The 23140-nt window shown below is 49.1% G+C and overlaps 1 protein-coding gene across 1 annotated transcript in view; it reads right to left on the bottom strand.

The window, feature by feature from the left end:
- LOC119402114 (uncharacterized) overlaps positions 1 to 23140 on the bottom strand; it is a 61445-nt gene that overhangs the window by 11644 nt on the left and 26661 nt on the right. The gene's annotated exons all lie outside the window — the stretch shown is intronic.

Below are 23140 nucleotides of genomic sequence, written 5' to 3'. Positions count from 1 at the left end.
TGATCTCATACTAGACGTCGCGTGATAAGAGCTTATTTTAAGTGTTTTCTCAATTCGCACGCTCACAGCGAAGTTTACTGTGGTAGTGTTAACATACCAGCGCAGTCCGCCTCGGTGGTACAGTGGTTGCGGTGCTGGGCTGCTGACCTGAAAGTGATGGGTTTGATTCTGGCCGCGGGTTGCATTTCGATGGAGGCGAAATGCTAGAGGCCTGTGTACTGTGCGATGTCGGTGCACGTTAAAGAACACCAGGTGGTCATACTTTCCGGAGCTCTCCGCTACGGCTTGCCTCATAATCATATCGTAGTTTTGCCACGTAACACCGCAGATATTATTATTATCGAATGTAAATCCCTTCTGTATTGATGCACGATCGTTCTAATTGAATGAACAATTCTGTGGGTCGGAATAATTACAGGCGAATTCATTCAAATAAAGTCTGTGTTTTCGGGCAAAGCGGAACTTCGGCTTCTTATCAAATCACTTTCTGGGCGCTTAATTCTTCACCCCTTTGAGCGCAAAAAGAAACCCTCCAAGGTGGTCTAATGGTTATGGTGCTCGACTGCTGACGCGCAGCTCGCGGTATCCAATCCCGACCGCGGTGGCCGCATTTCCTATGGAGACGAAAATGCTCAAGACCCGTGTACTTAGATTTAGGTGCACGTTAAAGAACCCCAGGTGGTCGAAATTTCCGGAGCCCTCCACTACGGCGTCGCACATAATCAAATCGTGGTTTCGGGACGTTAAACCCCATCAATTATTACTCTCAGGGGAAAAGTACTATGTACATAACATTCCCGCATTGATAACGCCCCGCACTTCATCTGAATGCCGACAGACCGCTGTCTTTATATCCCACTTTTGCTGGAGTTTTCATCAGGAGCATTCTCTTTCCATAGAGCTAAACCATTGAAGTAATGCTTACTACAACAGTAACTAAGCGTTGTTCTGACTGACATCGTAGATGACGTCGCGTTAGAAGAGTTTATTTCAATGTTTTGTCATTTCTCACGTTCACTTCATATGGCTAATGAAGCGTACTTCTGCTAGTGCTTTCACTTTGTGCGTGTACCTTTACATCTATGTTGTGCGCTCACATGTGTGCACATACGCGTCACTGTAGTTCTACGTGTGCGGTCCATGAACATGACAATTCCCACTCGTGGCCGCGGCCCGGTGACCCGCAACGCCGGATCACGTCCGCCCCCTTCCGAGCGGAGAAAGAGTACGATTGTTGCCCACAACAATGACTCCCGGTGTCGACACAGCGCGGCGCTGTTGCGAAAAAAGCGACGTCCGGCAGTAGTTCACTCTCCGACGGAGAATCGAAGGAGCGGTGAGAGTGGACCGCAGCTGCAGTCAGTGAGGCGAAAGAAACTGTCGGTTGAGACTCGGAGAGGAAAAGAATGTTGTCTTCGTCTTCTGCTTACCGTCATTATCTCGTCACCGTGATTCTAATGTCGTTCTAGTAGTGCTCCCGCAGTTAATCAATCGGTAGTTATCAGCGCCGAGGCATAGTGTGTTGGGCATTGTGATTTTGTTTGGGTTGTTAGTAATGCGAAAAGTCTTAGGTGTGTCATCAAACGCGAAAAGCCGGCGGCGTCAACTCGAGTGATGCAAAAGCTCCTCACGTGATGACGCCCCTCTGTGACGTCATCGCGACGCCATCGCGACGACCTGTGACGTCATCGCGACGTCACAGGTCACCAGAATCTGCGTTGTAATGACGTCACTATGACATCACTTACCCTGGGGCACACAATGACGCCATCACATTACATGTCGCTTGGTAAAACGTGGGCCGATCCCGGAGGTACTGCAAAACGACGTGAGGTGACGAAAGCTTGCAATGCCTCCGATCCCGGAGGCAGTGGGAAACCACGTTGGGTGCAGAAGGGTGTCGGAGATAGGGGGATCAACACCATCGACTTAGAACAAAAAATAAGATTCACGTTCTAGTCGTCTTAAGCAAATGCATAAAAGACCGTGTGAGTTGTGTTGCAAGTTAGATGGATGCATGAAACTGGAAGCGGCAGCGAAAAAGCCAGAAGAGCGAACGTGATTGGAAGGTGCGGCGATGGAGTTTGTACCATAACTGTACTGCAGCAAAAAGAGCTTATGGTTTTGGTGGTTAAAATATCTCAGTTGGTACTGCGTCTCATCAGTTAGGCAGTATCTCATCGTCATCGTGGTTCAAAGGCTGTGGGTTCGGTCCCCGCTGGCGGCAAGTTGTTATTTCGTGCATTTTCATTGTCGTTTATCGCATGATCACTACATCACCCAAATATATATATATATATATTCTGTTACGGTGAGAGATGTTTATTTTACAAGGCGGGATGATGGATGGTCGCGGAAGGCTTAGCCCAGAATCCAACTCCACTTCTTCCTTCTTCTCTTTCACCCTTCGTCGAAAGTCCAGTATCAGTTCCCCCGTTGCAGACGATGCCCACCGGGCGAGTCAATCAGTGTCGCGCGTGATATGGCTTCAAACGGGCGACATGCACGACGTCAGTTCTTCTGGAGCGACGGCCGGTTGATGTGAGCCGTGAGACGACGTACGTAACGTCGCTAAGGCGCGACAAAACGACGAAGGGACCTGTGTAGCGGGCCAGAAACTTTTGATACAAGCCACGCTTGCGGTATGGAGTCCACAGCCACACCATATCTCCTTCACTGTACGAGACATGTCGATGTCGCTTATCGTAGCGGGCCTTCGAACGGTCTTGGGATGCGAAAGTCCGGAGACGTGCGATGCGCCTTGCTTCCTCTGCGTGACAGAGGGTCTCTGCAAGAGGTGGCGTTTCCTGATCCGAAAACGGGAGAATGGTGTCAAGAGTAGTGCGTGGCGGGCGGATGTAGAGAAGGTAAAACGGGCTAAAACCGGTGGTCTCATGCAGCGCAGTGTTGTAAGCGTAAGTCATAAAAGGTAAAATAGCGTCCCAGTTCTTGTGCTTGGAGTCAACGTACATAGCAAGCATGTTAACGAGCGTCCTGTTGACGCGCTCAGTCAGTCCGTTGGTCTGGGGATGGTACGAAGTGGCGTGACGAAACTGGGAAGCAGACCGGCGGAGGAGCTCTTCTACGACGTCGGCGACGAACTGACGGCCACGGTCACTGATAATCGCGCGAGGCGACCCATGCCGGAGGATGATGTAGCGTAGCATGAAGTCCGAAACGTGATCGGCCGTTGCGGCAGAGATGGCTGCGGTTTCAGCATAACGAGTGAGGTGGTCAACACAGATTATAATCCAGCGGTTCCCAGTGATCGATCGCGGAAAAGGGCCCATCAAGTCAATACCTACGACCTCAAAGGGGAAACACGGAGGCGGTATGGGATGGAGAAGTCCCGGCGGCGCACTAGTTGGACGTTTGTATCGTTGGCATTGCTCACAACTCGCGACGTATTTAGCTGTATCTTGACGCATGCGTGGCCAGTAAAAACGTTCCAGTGTGCGGCGATAGGTCCTGGCAAATCCCATATGTCCGGACGTTGGGTCGTCGTGCATAGCTTGCAGCACGTTGGGTCGCAAAGCCTTTGGGACAACCAAAAGTAGGCGGGCCCCCTGTGCAGCAAAATTTCGCTTGTAAAGAATGTCATTCCGTATAACGAAAGGGGACTGATGCGGCTTATCGGTGGCAGATGAGAGAAAAGGAGCCAGACTATGGTCTTTGCGTTGTTCAGCATGGAAGGTGGCCAAATTTGGAAACGGTGAGTCAAGAGCTGCCAGACAGTCGTCTAAATTGTCGGCGTCACATTCAGTCGTGGGAAGGGGAAGTCGCGACAGGCAGTCAGCGTCCGCGTGACGGCGGCCACTCTTGAAGCACACATCAAAGTCATATTCTTGCAAACGTAAGGCCCAACGTGCAAGACGGCCGGAAGGATCACGGAGACCAGTGAGCCAACAGAGTGAGTGGTGGTCTGTGACGATAGCGAATCGGCGGCCATAGATGTACGGGCGAAACTTGTGCACGGCAAAGACGACCGCCAGACATTCTTGCTCTGTAACGGTGTAATTGCGCTCAGCTTTACTCAAACAACGGCTTGCGTAGGCAATGACATGTTCGACAGCTCCGTGACGCTGAATTAAGACTGCGCCGATACCAATTCCACTGGCGTCACTGTGCACCTCAGTTGGGGCTGATGCGTCAAAATGGCGAAGAATAGGCCCGGAAGTGAGTAGAAACTTCAGCTGAGAAAACGATGACTCGCATTCTTTCGTCCACTGGTAAGGCACGGCTTTGTTGAGCAGATGAGTAAGCGGTTGAGCGACATCAGCGAAGTTAGGAACAAAGCGCCGGAAATATGAACACAGGCCCAAGAAGCTTCGAAGTTCTCGTAGCGAGCGTGGTTGAGGGAAGCTGCTGACTGCGGTGATTTTATGGGGATCAGGTCGAACGCCGTGCTTGTCTACGAGATGTCCAAGAACTATAGTCTCACGATCACCAAAATGGCATTTCTTTGAATTCAAGGTAAGTGCTGCTTTCTCAAGGCACGTGAGAACAACGTCAAGTCGACGATTGTGTTCCTCAAACGTGCGGCCAAAAATTACGACATCATCAAGATAACAAAGGCATATTTCCCATTTTAAGCCACGGAGAACTGTGTCCATAAAGCGCTCAAATGTGGCAGGAGCATTACACAAACCAAATGGCATGACATTAAACTCAAATAGACCGTCTGGAGTTGTAAACGCTGTTTTTTCCTTGTCGGCAGAGTGCATGGGAATTTGCCAATATCCAGATCTCAGGTCTACAGAAGAAAAATACGAAGCAGAGTGCAGACAATCGATAACATCGTCAATTCGGGGAAGCGGATATACGTCTTTTTTTGTGACAGAGTTCAGCCGCCGGTAATCTACACAAAATCTCCAGGAACCATCCTTCTTCTTTACAAGTATAACAGGCGCCGCCCAGGGGCTAGATGACTCCTGAATCACTTTCTTTGCTAACATTTCTTCCACCTGCTCAGCAATAATTTTACGCTCAGACGGAGATACCCTGTACGGTCTCTGGCGGATGGGATGGGCGGAACCAGTATCAATCACATGGCGAGTGCGTGAAGGTGGTGCAGAAACTCCGTGGCCATTCAGCGCGAAATCAAATACGGATGCATGGTTGGAGAGAATCCTAACTAACGCTTGTCTCTTCTCTGGCGATAGCGACTTGTTCACCATGCCCATAAATATGTCATCACTGGGGCGGGCCACATGGGATGCATCTTTGTTGTCGTCGCTAATGACCGCGATGTTGACGTTACTTCTTGGGTCTACTTCAAACACAGCCAGCCGCATTCCACTAGGCAGTACAACCGGCTCGAAAGAGGAGTTGATCACCCATAGCGCGGATTTTCCACTGCTCGCAGAAATCACACAACGCGGTACCAACACATCCTTCTTGGCACAGCTCAGCTGGATCGGGTCAACAATAACATCAATTTTATCCGCTGCGACACCACAAACGTCAACAGGCACTCCAACTATGGACTGCGCCGGCAGAATTATGTCATCAACGACAGCAATTGTCTGTTGGCCGCGCGTGGCCTCCTCACAAAAAGCAGACAGTAAAACTTCGCCGGCAGCGCAGTCCACGGTGGCTCCGCATTCTTTCAGGAAGTCGATCCCCAGGATAACGTCATGAGTAGAATTCCCAAGAACTGCGAACTCTGCCTGGAACAATTTTGCGCCAAAAGTAACAGTTGCAGTGCACACTCCCACTGGGCGCAATGGTTCCCCACTCACTGCACGAAACGTTGTGTTGGTTCCCCAAGAGAACATCACTTTCTGACCGAGTCGAGTCTTAAAATCGCTGCTCATAACGGAAACAGTTGCTCCCGTGTCGACTAAAGCTGAAGTGGGAACACCATCTATAAGAACACGGACCTTATTCTGCAACATGGAAACTGGTGGAGGCATATCTTCGTGCAGTGAAAAATGTCCGGCGACCTCACCTCCATCGGCCGCGGCGCCTAGTTTCCCGGCGGAGGAGAGCTGAGACGCCGACGACCTGGTGATGGTGATCGACGCTGGCGGGAGGTTGGTGGCGTCACACTCCGCACAGAAGCAGGCGAATCGCTGCGGTAGCTCTGTTGGATGTCGTTTCGGTAGTAGCTGTTCGGTGGCCAGCGATAGTCACCACGTGTACTTGTGCGACGTGAGGATGCAGGGGGTCGTTCATACTGCGGTAGAGGCGCCCGACGTCGCTCCGGGCAGAAGCGGGCTATATGTCCACGAACGCCACAGTGGAAACACACAGGCGCTTCACGCACCACACGCTGCTGAAGGCAGTCAGCAGGATGATCTTGCCACGCTGTGATGTCGGTGGGCGACCTCCTGATGCCGTCGTTTGGCGGCTCATAAATATGAGTATGACGACGCGACTGTACCGGCGTCCTTGCGTCGTCGAAGCCCGCAGCATTGATGGATACAGGCAGGGGGCCGCACGGCGTGAAAGCACCGCGGACATGTGCTGTCGAAGTAGCAGCAGCGTCCCGTCGATCGAGTTCTTCGCGTACTATTTGTCGTATAGTTGACGCCAGATCACTGGACGGAGGGCCCACGTCGATGCTCGCGACAGTGGTGACGTTGGGGAGTCGACCGAACTTTGCCGAAATACGCCGAGCTTTAAGGGCCTCGAACGTCCGGCAGTGTCGGATTATGTCATTCGCCGACTGCAAGTCATCCTTGCCGATGAGGTAGTGATATCCTCAGCAATTCCCTTGAGGAGATGCCCCACCTTATCCTCATCAGTCATGACTGGATCCACACTTTTGCATAACTTGAGGACTTCCTCTATGTACATGGTACACGTCTCGCCTGGTACTTGAGCACGTTGGCTCAGCGTCTGCTCGGCCCGCTTCTTTTTCATGGTCGGGTCGCCAAAGCACTTCTTGATCTCGTCGACGAAATTTGCCCACGTTGTCAAATTCTCCTCATGATTCTCGTACCACATCAACGCGGTTCCCTCAAGGAAAAGTGGTACATTGTTCCGCTGGCTGGCAGTGTCCCAGTGGTTATAAAGACTCACCCGTCGGTAGTGCTTGAGCCATTCTTCGACGTCCTCTCCAGGTTTCCCAGAGAACGGGCGTGGCTCTCTGAAGTGTTGTCCAGGGGTGCTAGGCTGAGGCGGCGGGATGTCACCGTCAGTGTTCATCATGCTTGGCAGTGGCGGAAGTCCTGCGAGTCTGCGGCTTCGGCGAAGCTCCAGTGGTTTGTCTTCCGCCGTACTTTCTCGGGGCTCCAATGCGTTACCCAGCACTCTCCACCAATTCTGTTACGGTGAGAGATGTTTATTTTACAAGGCGGGATGATGGATGGTCGCGGAAGGCTTAGCCCAGAATCCAACTCCACTTCTTCCTTCTTCTCTTTGACCCTTCGTCGAAAGTCCAGTATCAATATATATATATATATATATATATATATATATATATATATATATATATATATATATATATATATATATATACAAAGAATGCCTCCCATGTTTCCTTGCTTTCATTGTCCGTTGGATTCATATGGTCGTGCCGATCAAAAAACAGGCTGTACAATCCACTCCCATTCTTCCGTTCACGATTATTAGTTTTAGGTATAACAATGTGCGTTTATTGTTTTCTACGCTCTCTGGCTTTGAAAAGTTTCTAGACGAGCTTTTATCGGGCAATTTTCGGAGGAGTTCGCATTTTTCGCTTGTCGATATGGGTTCTAGCTTGGTGCGGCCTTGTAACTCAGAATCCATCGAAGATGGAGGCGCCGTCATAAATATAGCCATGAAATTATTTCTATATGCAAATGCTATTGCTACAGCCGCATTCGCGCGGTTTCAGCGATCAGAATGCCTGTTCTGTGGATAAAGGGCTCATGATTTCATCAAATTAGAAGCATCATTGGCGGACATACAGAGAAAATTGATAGTGCATCCTGATACGAATACAGGTCACAGCAAGCAGCACTGATTTTCTGGGAGTGTAGTTAACGGGAAGTGGCGGTAAAAGCCGCGCACATGCTACAAACAGCTTTAACTATGCGCTTCGGGCCATGTGGTTCCTGATGATCCTTCAATTTTTATGTGGGCTACTTCATTCGGTTTAATATCAAAGTAGATGATTAACACACGACAAAGAAGAAAGAAAATGTGCGTGATTTATTACAAATCTACTGCTCATCGAAATTCATGCTACAATCAATACGCACACTATAATATTTCTAACTCTAAGAATTTACATGTCGTCCTTGAAACCTAACTGAACAAGATTGTCGCTCATAAATTCCCAAGTGTGGAGTTCTACGGCTTGTTCTAGTAAACTAATTGTGTGATGTTAGGTCATGAAGGACATCCTGTTCTTTTCGTCATCCATGTGTTTGTGCGTAGGTTTTCTTAATGTAACCAGGAAGCTGTCGGCCAATTGATAGCTTGCACGTTACGTCATGGACGCGCAACATGGTTCCAACATGGCTGCTTAGATGATGTATAACCCCGCTGCGATTAATCTGCTTCAATGTGATAACGACGTCGATGGAACGTTATTGGGTCTCTGTGCATGAATAACGTAGGAACCAGCATGAGCATAGGCGTGCGCAGGGTTCCCCATTAGGGGGGGCAAAGGTTCCTCGCAGCCCCCCCCCCACCCTACTATGTCAATGTATGGGGCAGATTTTGCGCCCCCCCCCTTCTTAGGTGGCTAGCAGGGTCAATGTACGGGGCAGATTTTGCGCCCCCCTCTTAGGTGATTAGGGGGGGGCCCGCCCCCCCTGCCCCCCCCCCTGTGCGCACGCCTATGAGCATGAGATATACTGATAACACTAACGTGTCATCATAAAGTTCGCGTGCCACCGCGTTAGTGCTCCAACGTGGCTGCTTCAGTGAGGTCAGTGCAATCCGTGTATTGAAACGGTACAGGAGACGCCAAGATGCTTAACGGGCGCTTTGCTTCCGTCGTCTAATTCATCGCGCATCATCAGCACGTGTACTACGTTTTTGCATAACACCTCCTCAACGACGAAGTTCGTGGTTTTGGTGGATGCTACTGCACGTAAGAAACACGGCCGCAGGCACTGTTATACAGACCGTAGCGAGCGGAGATCTTTGAGGGCGAGGGAAGGGGACGCAATGGAAAGCGGTTACGGATCGCTCGTCACAGGCGGCACATTATCAACCGACGCGGTCACATGTGCCGCGAAACCGCCGCTGCAGTAGCGAGTGCTTCCGTTTTCCTATTTCGTGGGCTCACAGCAAGGCCGCATTACGTAAACGGGACCGCCCGTCTTTGTGCCCAACTGCATGCAATGTCGGCGTGCGCACGCGCTTGTATGCGCGGTCGACAATGAGGGTATGGTGTGATTTAGCCTCTAACCGCATATACGGGTTAGTGGTGGGTTATGCGTCAGCAAGCCAGCATATTAATGCTGCTGGAGCACCGGGAAAGCAGAGCCACCATTCATTTGCCTCGTAATTTCATGTGCACTCGATGTTGTTGTTCCGACACGGTCTATTTGCAGGGAAGAAGGACGGGTATGGCGTCAAGCGTGACGAGGCTTACGCAGCTACGAAAAATGCGCATGTTCTTGAGAGATACTTCTTTTGCACAGATATTTCTTTTGCATATCTTCTTGACTGCAAAGATAAAAGCCAAATATGTCATTTCAGCCAAGAAGCCATTCAGTAGCAGAGTGTGACGCTGAGCGAGTTGGTGCATAGCCGAATAAAATATTTGTGGCGACTGAGACAAGCAAGAAAACAAGAGAAGACAGGATAGGCACTTTCAATTAGTTCATTTTCCTCACATCGCCCAAATATATATGCTTCCAGATATGCGCACATAGAGGGGGCGCAACACAGGCGATTATCACATAGCACAGTCAGAAAAAAACCTATCGCAAAGCGCTATCTAAAAATAGCCATTCATTCTTACACAAAGTGATCGAAGAGACACTGACGCATTCAGTCCCCTTCTTCCGTATGTGATAGGCCTCAAGTACTTCACGCGCTAACGTTTCCCTGCTTCGTCCTATCACATGAATTTCTCCGAACATTGGTGCGCAGCCCCACGAAGCACAACGGAACGGCAGGTGTGAACCCACACCATTCCTAATTGATAATACATGCTCCCTAAGGCGATCATGTTTCTCTTGTTTTCTTGCTTGTCTCAATTGCGCCACAAATATTTTATTCAGCCATGCAGACTTGACGCGGTTGTGTCATAGGGAGACGGCAAAAAGGCAACTAAAGGTCCTGTTCTTTCTTTGATTGACTGATCGATTTTTGTTTGCTTGCTTGTAGGAGTGCTGCGGTATAGAATTATTATTGCTTGATTTGCATACACAAACACACAAGGACACGGAGGAAAGAGGGAGAGAGGAGGCTGACAACTGCCACCGAGAGGGGCACAACGCCTGCCCACTCTTTCGGGAGGAAAGAATGAGGCAGACGAAAGGAAGACAGGAGGAGAGAAAGAGGAAAGAAGATAGGATAGCATACGTCTCCACCAGAATGCGTTATAAAAGTACACCTATGAAAAAAATTACATAAAACGATAGCAAATATTGCAGGAGCCAAATACAACTAAAGCTATCGGTACAAAAACAGGCGAAACTCCATTTTCCGCGTCAAGCTTGGTAAACAAAAGAAAAAAAAAGTGTACAACGATCATCTTGATTTTCTTAAGTGCGCAACCAATCACTGCCAAGGTAAAATGCGTGCGCTATATGTAGAGCAAACATTTTTCGAACATTTCTTTCGTGGCTACCACACTCTAATGGAATAGCATACGATTCTATCAGAATGCGGTAGCCCCGACCGGACATCTAAGCTGTTACACAGGGCTCCGAGATACATGCTCATAGTTTACAAAGCTAGTGGGGCGATTTTTCCACGAGCAACGCCTGAAGTAAGACGAAGAGCTTCCAGTTATAGGCATCGGGGTAGTTACTTTAAAGGGCCTTTCACCAGCCTCTGAAAAAAAAAAAAAAAAAAAAACGAGCGCAATATTCTCTCCCGGCGTTTCTCGTCTTTCAGGCGCACTTCGTGACGCAGAACAGTGATTCCCGTAACGTCTATATAGTACACACTCTCGATTGGTCCATATACGCAAAATATCAGATGTGAATTGTCTCCTGCACTGCTTTGACATGCAGCCGCCCATCCTTTCTTCCTTGCCTCGCGTGACTATCGTGCGCGATCAACTGATTTCACTTCATTTTCCTTGTTTGCGACTGCGCAAACCGGAGATAACAGCGTGCAGCCGACGAGCGCGAAAACTCGATAGGACCAACGCTTAGTGCTTACATGGTACACGTGCTTTTAATAAATAAGTGGCGAGGGGGAGTTATGGCCTGTAGGAAGGGTAGCGAAGCCGAGGGGGAAAACACTACCTCGTCTTTGAACGCGGGGTGGTGAGGGGCCCTTTAACACTATGAAAGTTTCCTAGCGGCCTTGTTGGTGAACCCTGAGCCCCGATTTTTATGTGCGAAAGGACACACAGGACAAGGCAAGAGACAAGGACCAGCGCTGATAGCAACTCAAGCGATTCTTGACTAATGTTCGGATGTGCCTGCGAGCCCTGCATACTGGACGTCAACAGCAAATAGAGACTGCTTTCTTGGCTGTTCTAGAAAAGGCGAAATTTTTGAGGAACGACATTCTTTGGACATTCTTGCATGCGAGTACGCATGTACGGATGCGTACTTGAATATATTTCGGGAAGGGGCAATGGGACAGTAGTTCCAGTTCCTAATTTCCTGTGGTATGGCTGTTTCCGAGGCAAATGATGCTACCGTAGACGTAGACTGATCACCCAACAGAAACTACTTGGCATGAGCGCAGCACAACGATATATCGAGGTACTCTGTGCGACCATGTGTGTGGCAGCTGTCGAGTGCAAGAAAAGCGCTCGTAATTGACCTTGTCACCATGTCTTATACCTTCAAGCGTAATGAATGCGCTACCAGCATCCATGAAGAATGAGATGGATGAACTACGAGTGAACGCCGATTAACGAGCAATAGCATGCAAGTGACAGTCATCTTGTCGATGACCTTGGGCCACGTCTCGGTATAGATACAGAAGGGCGACATAACGAGAAGGAAACGAGAGTCGGCATCGGTAATGTAAGACGTACGCGACGCACTGATTCGTCGACTGTACCTCCGAAAGAACAGGGCGTTTCAAATGTGACTGTGTAGAGCGCCACGCGACACAGCGACGTAGTACATCGACGAATTAATCGCGACGCGATCTGGTGCAGTTCTATGACGTCATGATCGTCCTCGAACTGAAACAATAATGCCACCCGGTGTGTCAATACTGGCATGCTGGATTCACACAATTGGACGGATCGCCGATTCAAACCGCGGACAAGCATGACGTGGCCACTGTGCCACCGAATCAAATTGCACCATAGGTAGGCACACTCGTTCATGAGTAGACACACTCAAACTCATTTTGAATGCGTGATTGTGAATCACGAGGGCGGTTAGAAGATGTCAGTACGCACGCAGTATGAGCGAGCGTGCACGTGTATGACTGTGATTACCTGAGTATGAGTGAATAACTAAGTTGAGTGTCAACGAGTGTCTGCCACGGTGGATCAATGGTTACGGTGCTCAGCTGCTGAGCCGATGGTCGCGGGTTCGATCCCGCCACTGCGGTCACATTCCGGTGAAAGCGAAATAGTAGAGGCCCGTGTTCTGTGCGATGTCAGTGCACGTTCGAAATTTCCGGAGCCCTACGCTACGGCGTCACTCATAACCTTATCGCGACTTTGGGACGTAAAATCTCGGATATTATTATAGGAGTGTGAGCGGATGTGAGCACGAACGTGAGTGGCTATCAGGTTGCACAATTGAGCAGCGTGGACGAGCATGGAACAGTAACGCTATTCTTTGCAGGTCAGATACGTCGCACTAATCTGCGATCAACGCGTGAGGGGGAGACAGAAAATTAGGTGGGTAGATGAGATTAAGAAGTTTGTAGGTATAACGTGGCAACAGAAAGCACGGGACCGGGTTGATTGGCGGAACATGGGAGAGGCCTTTGCCCTGCAGTGGGCGTAGACAGGCTGATGATGATGAATCTGCGATCAGGCCCAGCGACGTCTGTCTGATTGCGTGAATCCAGCTTTAAGGAAGCAGAGCTAATGGAGCATGACGATGGCAATAAAAGGAACTTCACAGTTAAACAGCCGGGTGATAGATATCGAAATCCAGCTAGGTTATATTTGATTACTTATGTGCAAGAGGTTACATGTTCGATTTCCGGTTTCAGTGGGCTTAATATTGAAGCGCTCTTCTACAATGTATGTTCGGCGTATACACAATTTATGTACATTGAATCGCTGTTCTACAATTAAGCGCTCTTCTACCATGCATGCTCGCGCGTGCGTTTGCATGTGTGCGTGTATATATACACATGCAAAATAATAAAAAAAAATTCCGGGGAGGAGGAGGGGGGTTTAACCTCGCTCCAACCCTCCCCTTGGCTACGCCAGTGACGCGGTCAATGTACACCCACGATAGCTTTCCTCATAGATTCGCTTTGCAGCCTAGGAACGACGCTACTTGTCACTGACCAAAAAGCCTATATAAGGGTATAAAACGAACAATGTCGATGCAATGTTCGGCTTTCTTGTTCAGACGATATGACCCGGCTTCTCAAGTGACTACGTGCTACGTGATTAATGAGATTTTCGTTTAAATCTTCGACTACGACTCCTTCACATCCTGGGGACAATACGCCACAGCTTTTCAATTAAGTCATGTCTGTTTAAAGTTCGTGTTTAAAGTTTGGTCCGAGTCGAGACTGGGCCGATACTCACACTGCACGCAATTACAAGACCAGCGTATACTTTCGGACGTTTTCCGTGCTGGCGTGTGCCACGGACGCTGCTGCGAGGAAAGGAAGCGGAACTGAACGATCTGGTCACGTGAAGTCGTTCCGGCCACGCTCGCGTTGGCCCCTGTAGGAAGCACCGGCCTCAACGCACCCGGTGATGGCGTGCTTCCGCTGACCGCTGCGCTTCGTAGACTATGGGAGCGCACGGTCTGCGAATCGCCCATTGCCTGCCGGCTGACGGACTTGTCCCGGTATCTGGTGCGAGACGTCCCCGGGCAAAAGGGGTAGCGGCCAGGAACGTACACGATACGCAGCTCCCGGTTCGTGCTCGCTTTTTTCGGCGCTGTGGAGTGTGATTTCGCGTAAACTGTACAGACAGGGTCCGCGATGACGATGTGTTACCACAAGGAAATTAAGACGAAAGCCTTAGATACCTCATGAAACGCGAAAATTGACCGTCGGCGTCGTCAACAGGAGTGATGGAACAAATCATCATCACGTGATGATGTCACCACATGACGTCATAATGACGTCAAAGATCGCCAGAATTCGTGACGTCGTTATGACATCACTATGACGTCACATCACGCGACGTCACATGGCTACTTCACCACATTACACCGTTGCTTGGCCGTAGCTGGGCCGATCACATAGGCAGTGCCCAACCAGGTGAAGTGCAGAAAACTTGCATCACCTCCGATCATGAAGGCAGTGAAAAACGCCGTTAGGTGCAGAAAGCTTCCGGTGGGTGGCGCGACAAGATCAGTGCATCTAGAGTTACTGTATATGCTACCTTTAGGTAGAAGAGTTGCGCATCTGTCTCCAAACACCGCTAGCAACCATGTATTACGGAGAAACTGACGCTCGCGCCAATATTTGTATTTTTCGACGACGCCGCTGCAGCAAACTGAGTTAACACTAGTCATCGATAGTGAATGTTTATCGCCGGCATTCGACACGCCAGACATGTTAATCGGTGACACGACAGGCATGGCGCCTGCAAAGACGGAGTGCGACTCCACCGCATAGCTGTGGTTGGTAGCCAGACCTATGCGCTACTCTGCTACCTAAAGGTAGCATATACAGTAACTCTAAGTGCGCCCTCTGAGAGGAAGAAGATGATGGCTTTCACCTTCGAGTGGTGTTAGGTGAATGCATAACGGACCCTGTGAGTTTTTTAAACGGCACCTAGGCACCTCTGAAAACACAAAGAATGAGCACTATTTCCTCTTCGGGCGCATCACAGCTTTTCGGCGCAAGTCGTGACGCCAGCAGGCTGTTCACGTGAGCTTATGGGGGAATGAACGCTCTATTGGACAATATACGAGGAATATCAGTTTTGAAAAATCTCCTACCATGCTTTGCCATAGTTGCCCGCCCACTCTGGCTTTTCTCATGACTGCCTTGCGCGATCACCTCATTTTCACTTCGTTTTGTGCGTTTTCTATTGCGTAAGCGGAGATAACAGCACGTAGCCGAAAGGCGCGGAATTCTAATAGGCTGAATGCTTTGTGCTGACATTGTAAACGCGTTTTATGAAGGAACAAGTATAGAGGAAGAGATGGCACTTGTCGGAAGGGTAGTGAAGACCAGAAAGAAACCACTGTCTCGTCTCTGAACTCCAACAGGTTTAAGCTTAAAGTGATACGTTTGTGTCCACGCTGACGTCACTCTAGGCTTTCGAGTTTCAGGAGAGATAATTGCGCCTTCTGTGTGCAGGCTTTTATTGTTTTCTCGGTCGTCTTATTTTCTTTCATTGTCTGTCTTATCTTTCCGCTTTGGCGCGTTTCCAAGGGTTTCTTAGACACCTCTTTCAACAGCTCTCCTCCGTACGTGAGATTAATAGTATATCTGGGGCTTTCGCTGTCAAAACCACGATTTGATTACGAGGCACGCCGTAGTGGAGGGCTTCGGGAATTTCGCACTCATGTTGTTCTTTAACGTGCACTGACATCACACGGTACACGGGCCTCTAGCACATCGCCTCCATCGAAATGCGACCGCCGCGGCCGGGATCGAACCCGCGACTTTCGGGTGAGCAGCCGAGCACCATGAAAAGTGTACCGCCATGGCGGACTCTCACTCACTCACTCACTCACTCACTCACTCACTCACTCACTCACTCACTCACTCACTCACTCACTCACTCACTCACTCACTCACTCACTCACTCACTCACTCACTCACTCACTCACTCACTCACTCACTCACTCACTCACTCACTCACTCACTCACTCACTCACTCACTCACTCACTCACTCACTCACTCACTCACTAGATGGACGAGGCTACCGAAAAAGCAGTCGTTCCGGCCCAGAAGCCAAACCTTCCGGCATTCGCGTGAGTTCCGTAAAAAAAATCTTGGGGCATCCGTCTAGACTGTCCGCCATTCCCGCTGGGCACGCCATGATGCACACACGCAGCCTCATGCTTGCGTAACGTGCTCGTCATCCCGCAATCTTGCGCCGTAACGCCGCGGGCACTGCACGCCGGACCGCACACCGCATTCCCTTGTTTCTTGAGCCGAAAGCGCGGTCACTTCCTGGAATTTTATTTTTCGTTCTTGCGCGCAATAACGGAGTCTTTCCTTCTCGGTCGTCCAGTACACAACAGACCCAAGCCGACTTCTCTTACAGCCACCCTCCCCCCTCCGCCTGCACAATCCACAAAAAGAAGAGAATAACACAATCAAGTCAGCCAGTTCTAGGCTGTGAAAACCGACCGACAGCGAAGCTTCAGTGTGCTAGCATCATCATCGCTATCATTTCGACGCTCATCATCATTATTCCATCTTAACGGCGAAGCTGTCTTAGTGCCGTCGTCATCGTCGCCGTAGTCGTAGTAGTAGTAGTAGTAGTAACAAAGCAGAAAACTGGGCGAGTTGGTATGTATTCATCGTCACAGGATAGCGCGCACTTACAACGGGGACAAAGGGAGAAACACGACAACACAAGCGCTAACTTTCAACTAAAGTTTATTCAAGGAAAAACGGAAGAGAAGAAAATAACACAAAATACCGCGAAGTAGAAGTAGTCGTCGTCACGCAGGTAACGTGACCAGATGGGGACTGAATAAGTAAATAAAACGAAATGATGAAGATAATGCTCGATATTATGATGCTATTGAAGAAGATGATGATGATAGTTATGCACGTGATCACGCTGTTCAATCGCATACAGTCGCGCGCTTACTGCCTCGCTGTTCGACGCTTTTCGCGGCGTGGAACTGGCAGTTTTTTTTATTTATTTATTTCATTATTCACTCCCACTCTGGTCACGCGACCTGCGTGGTATCTACGCCTGCTACTACTACTACTGCTACAATTACTACTACCACCACTAGTACTACTGCTACTACTACTACTACTACTGCTACTACTACTACTACTACTACTACTACTACTACTACTACGACGACGACGACACAGGGTGCACTAATACTGGTGTCAAACGGGCCCTTTTGATCGCGATCAGGGTCGATCCAGACCGGACTTGATCGCGGTTACAAGTTGTTCGCTGATACACGGTGCAGCCTAATCCGAATCGAGTTTGGCGCAGATGTCAGCCAGATCGCGATCACTGAGCCAGATTGCGATGCACAGATCGCGATGGTCTTAATCACGATCGGGCCTGATGACAATTAAATGTGACCGTGTAGCAAGTAGTGATGCAAAACTATCGGTAAATTGCCTATCGATAGTATCGATAGTTTCTTTGAAACTATCGATAGTGTAAACAAACTATCGATAGTACTACTATCGATAAACTATCATAGTTGAATCGGTAGTATCATCGGTAATATTACTAGCGATATTACTACCACACGTGTTTATTGCTTTGTTTTGATGTATTCGGGTTCCACCCACAGACTGTTAGCTGCATTTGACGCAGACCGTGCCGCAATGTTTGAGAAGTTTCGCCATTGTTTGACATTTAAAGGTTACGCGCCGGACGCGAATATTCAAGTTTATTCGAGAGCTTATGCGAGCACCAGCGATAACGTTGGAGGGTTTGATGACTGATGTATAAAAGACGAAGCGTTCCACCGATTATCAGATTACTCGACGGCTTGCGACTGTTCTGGCCGCAATCAGTGCGCGGCATGTATCGCTTGTATTCTGAGTTTTGATATTCTGGGCACAAGTTCGACCAAAAAAAGAGCTTCGTATTTCCCAGTCTTCATGCAGCATTCTTCACCGTCACAACCACGTGACAAACTATAAATAGTGGTGCGAATAATGATGTTGTTACTGGCTGGCCAAATTGCCAAAGTATTCGCGATAGCCTACTATCAGCTTCGCTTAATTTATGAGGAAACTTTTATCGAGAGAAATTATTTGCACAGTGAAAATGGCGGCATATGTTCATCAATAAATTAATATTTAAAAGCAACTAGTTACATCTTACAGTTAACAAACTTAGTTCTTGATAATTTTTTTTATTTTGAAATCATCAAATGTAATATAAAACTGAAACCGCGCAGTTCCACCCCATGTAACGGCTTCCTTTCCGCTACGGCTGAATAGTTTGACTTTATGACCATGTGTCAGCGAAGCACTCTGGTGAAGAACGCAAGCATGTCAAATTTTTTGCCCTTCAGCCTGCTCCTCCGGCTCCACTATGTGCCACGCGCGGGGAACCAAATTTATTCTGCAGTGAGTCCGCGCTGTTGATTTTAAACTATCGATAGTACTTACTATCGATAGCACTATCGATAGTATCTTTTGCTATCGATAGTTCGATAGTGACTCAGCTATCGATAGTATCGATAGTACCATCGATAGTTCTGCATCACTAGTAGCAAGACCTCATCCGGATCGAGCCTAATCCGGATCGGCACTGATCGCGATCGAAAGTTCCCTGTGACACCGGTCTAAGACTGCCGCGCTGTAAAAGACAGGAAAAGAATAGTGCGCCTTCACTGACGATGTCCAGAACAAACGGACGGAAGGATTCGTACGAGGCAGGGGAGTGAAATGAGGTGGGGGTTTTTGAGGGGTGTCTGGGTTTACGAACACGCCAGACACATTTCCGCGTCGGCGCCTTGACCAGATCGTTCGATGCGCGTCGGTTCGGCGGGCGCCTTTTACGTTACGCCCCCGTGCTTGTACCTCGCAAAGGCGTTCGTCTATATGGAGCGTAAAAGCTGCCGGTTCGGGACAAAGGCTTTTCGCGGAAACGGGCGATGCTGAGCAGTGTTTCTGGCCACGCATGCGTGGTTGCATGCTTTCGTGTTTCTCCCGAGAAATTGGACGCATATACGACGTGATCGTGAGTCATAGACAAACCGTTTAAGCGCTGTAGCGCTTGCCTGGAAAGGATCAACGCCTGTCCCGTCGCTTTTAAACGATTTTTTCACATTTTTTGTCTCGTGCTGTTGCTCCTGAGCCGGCGTAAGTGAACGATTTGCGTGAGCGCTTATTTTAGACCCCCGCTCTGGTTTCTCTACGCGGAAATATTGGTGAAGTTCGTTCTCTTCGTCGTGTAGTTAGGCTACAGCAAGATGGCGAGTTGGGCTTGTTGGTTTATGTTCATCTTTCAAAAAATGGGTTGAAGCGCAAAAGTTGTGTCGCTTCAAGGCCCATTACATACATACATACATAGCCCCGCCACGGTGGTCTAGTGGTTATGGCGCTCGACTGCTGACCCGAAGGTCGCGGGATCGAATCCCGGCCGCGGCGGCTGCATTTTCGATGGATAATAATAATATCTGGGGTTTTACGTCCCAAAACCACGATATGATTGAGAGACGCCGTAGTGGAGGGCTCCGGAAATTTCGACCTTCTGGTGTTCTTTAACGTGCACCTAAATCTAAGTACACGGGCCTCTACCATTTCGCCTCCATCGAAATGCGACCGCCGCGGCCGGGATCGAACCCGCGACCTTCGGGTCAGCAGCCGAGCACCGTAACCGCTATACCACCGCGGCGGACGCATTTTCGATGGAGGCGAAAATGTTTGAGGCCCATGTACTTAGATTTAGGTGCACGTTAAAGAACCCCAGGTGGTCAAAATTTCCGGAGCCCTCCACTACGGCGCCTCTCATAATCATATGGTGGTTTTGGGACGGTAAACCCCAGATATTATTATTACATACATACATACATACATACATACATACAGTCGGCGTCAGAATTTTAGAGATCACTAGGTCAGAGAAAACTATATTTCCAGGAATTTGTGACTATTCGGTCTCACTACGCAGTACATGTTTGTTAGCGCATTTTGGAACAGGCCGGAAATTTAAATTCAAGGATATACTGCAGAAGAATTGAAAGCTGGGCCAGTTGGTGACAGTTCTTGGACATATTGAAACACAGCGAAACCAAGACTCGCTGGGAATATTCAGCTTATTCTCAAACTCGTGGTCTCTAAACTTTTGACGCGGGCTGTATATGTTACATATACATACACCTTCATTTCCAATTAATACGAACTGAAATGAAGCGCACAATTTTGCCGCAAGGGCGAAGAAATGAATACTATAGCAACGAATTGGAATGTTATACGAAGTAAGGCTATCAGCGAACTTATTTATCATCCAACCTGGCGTAACTCAACGAAACGCCGGCGTATGGGAAAGCGGCCGCGGCAGCCACCGAAGTGGCGTGACCTTCTTGCTGTCTGTCGCTTCAACGCAAACTTAGTGCTAGCAAGACAGCACTTACAAAGGTATGAGCCATCTGCTAATCCCTGTCAGGATAGCGGGCGCTCGCGACCATGCCCAGGTGATCAAAGTAAGGAGTTGCTGCCGCAGCCACGCAGCCACCCCCTTCCGGGACGTCCCCTCCAGGACTCCTCCCAATCCACCCCTCCCCCCCTCCCCATTTAAGTGGGCCTTTCGCACGACGAAAGACGGCTGGAGCGGTTACCCTCCGCTTGAGCCGCGATCGTCGGCCGCCCTCGCACGTGCGCTTTCACTCTCACATAGCACGTATGACAGGCGGAACGGTGCTACAGACTTGGATATTATAAGCAACATCACGGCGACGGCAAAAATGATCCTGGAGGGTCTACATAATTGCTATCGCAATAAAACAAGACAGAAAAACATTACGTGTAGTCCTTACATATATTAAAACGAATGCCTTAAATAGCTCATCAAACGTGAAATTTGACCGTCAGCGTCCCGTGGCGTCGGGGACGAGTGGTGCAAAAGAAGACATCATCACGGGATGACGTCGCCATACGACGTCATCCCGTGGTGGGATCACGGGGGCGATGCAAAACCAGGTGAGGTACCTCCGATCTTAGAGGCAGTGCAAAACGACGTTGGGTGCAGAAAGCTTGCGGAGGGTGGCGCGGCAGGATCGATATACATCTAGTGTCCCTGTGTATGCTACCGCATGTAGCAGATTTGCTCATACCTTTTCCTTAAGCAGCTCGCGCCGCTATTCGTCGAGCGCCATCACCTGGTGCAAAATGACGTCAAATGTTCAAGTTCGCCACGGCGAAGCCAACTTTACGGACACGACGGCGCGGCTCCCGCGCCGACTTGTTTCCGTCAGTTCCGTCGTCATTCCTTTTCCAAACAGTGAAGCAGCTGCGAATGATGGTAATGACAAATGTCGCTTTCCCCGTGGTCGCCAGCGTGACCGTACGCGCACTGGTCTTCTGGCGACGGTCTCTGATCAGCTGACTTAGGCGACCAAGATGGAACCACCTGATTATCGACGATATACGTGCGTGAAGTTTCAAACGCCCTTAAGGACAAATAGTTCGTGCCTTCCGGCCAGGCGAGAAAAGGTCGTGAGCATGCGGAAAATCATCGCACCATTTTTCGTTGCAAGGTAGCAAGCGAACTTTTGAGCTGTTACATCGTAGCATGCATGAGAAAGCTGTGGTGGTGGGATCGTCCTCCGCTGTAATATTCTTTGAGCAAGCAAACCGATAAACGGACGCGCTATTGCTCAGAGCCTAGCCACACACGGCTTCACTAAATGCATTATACCTTCGGTTCACTCGGGGAACATTTGAATCAGTTGAACATTTCAATCGCTTAATCACATTTAATTAACTCCGTCACCTTTAGTCCACTTAATGGGCCTTCGATTCACTTTCATTCTCACTTGCTTCACTTAATTCACATTTTATTGTGCGTATGAGCCACTGCTCTACGCCCTGTACTGCCCCCAGGATCGGCCGAACGCTGTAAAGTTGCCGTTGTACGCATAGTTTTGCACGCACGACGCGATGCTCTAGAACCTATAGTCATATACACCAGCAAGATTGCAAAACTGCAATCTTGCTCAGCGCGTGCGGTGCGAATGAATCTGTGGCATGTCGCCCGCGCCGGAACATCGCGCCGTACTTCTCTCCCGCGAGCGCGGCGAGTGGCTTCACCGCGCAGCTCTGCTCCCGTAGGGAGCATATACAGTAACTCTAAATACATCGACTGACAAGAAAAAAGATGGCTTTCATCTTCCAGTCGTCTTAAGTTAATGCATAAGGGACCCTGTGAGCGTTTTACACCTTAAATAACTCACTCTTGTTTAGAGTGAACATGTGTGAAAATGTAAGGATGAAAATTTTCGCTTGAATGGATGGCTCAATGGCGTTGCATTGTAGCAAGATTTGGGAGAAGAAATTTAAATTTCGGCGTTTTACGCCGCAGAAAAACGTATAGCTATGAAGCACGCCATACAGTGGGAGACTCCAGATAGATTTTGAGCGCCCTGGGTTCTTTAAGGTGCGACTAAGTCTAACTACAGGGGTTTTCGCATTTCGCCCTCATCGAAGTGAGTCAAACTCGCGTCCTCAAGCTAAGCAGCGCAACACTACTTGCTTAGTTGCACAACGGCGGGTGCGCTTGGGGGACAGGATGAATATGGGTAAATCCAGCTTTCTTTTTTTTTTATTGGCGCCAGTATGCCCTACGGCATAAGATAAATAAAAAGAAAGAGTTCAGTTTCGCTGATAAAGGCCAAAATCCAGCTATCTAGCTGTGCATTCTTGTGTATTTTTGACACCGCGTATTACAATGTCTAAGTGCAGGCTTAAAAAGAAATGTTCCGCAGCACAAATACATCATTCATAGATAGTTAGCATGCCCCGCCGCGGTGGTCTAGTGCTTATGGTGCTCGGCTGCTGACCCGAAGGTCGCGGGATGGAATCCCGGCCGCAGCGGCTGCGTTTTCGATGGAGGCGAAAGTATTTCAGGCCCGTGTACTTAGATTTAGGTGCACGTTAAAGAACCCCAGGTGGTCGAAATTTCCAGAGCCCTCCCCTACGGCGTCTCTCATAAGCATATCGTGGTTTTGGGACGTCAAACCCCAGATATTATTATTAGATAGCTAGCATCTATTTTTTTTATAGATT

The sequence above is a fragment of the Rhipicephalus sanguineus genome, chromosome 8 (genome assembly GCF_013339695.2).
Source record: "Rhipicephalus sanguineus isolate Rsan-2018 chromosome 8, BIME_Rsan_1.4, whole genome shotgun sequence".
Taxonomy (NCBI): Eukaryota; Metazoa; Arthropoda; class Arachnida; order Ixodida; family Ixodidae; genus Rhipicephalus; species Rhipicephalus sanguineus.
Note: the sequence above shows the minus strand (reverse complement) of the source record. Positions and strands in the feature narration are given on the sequence as shown.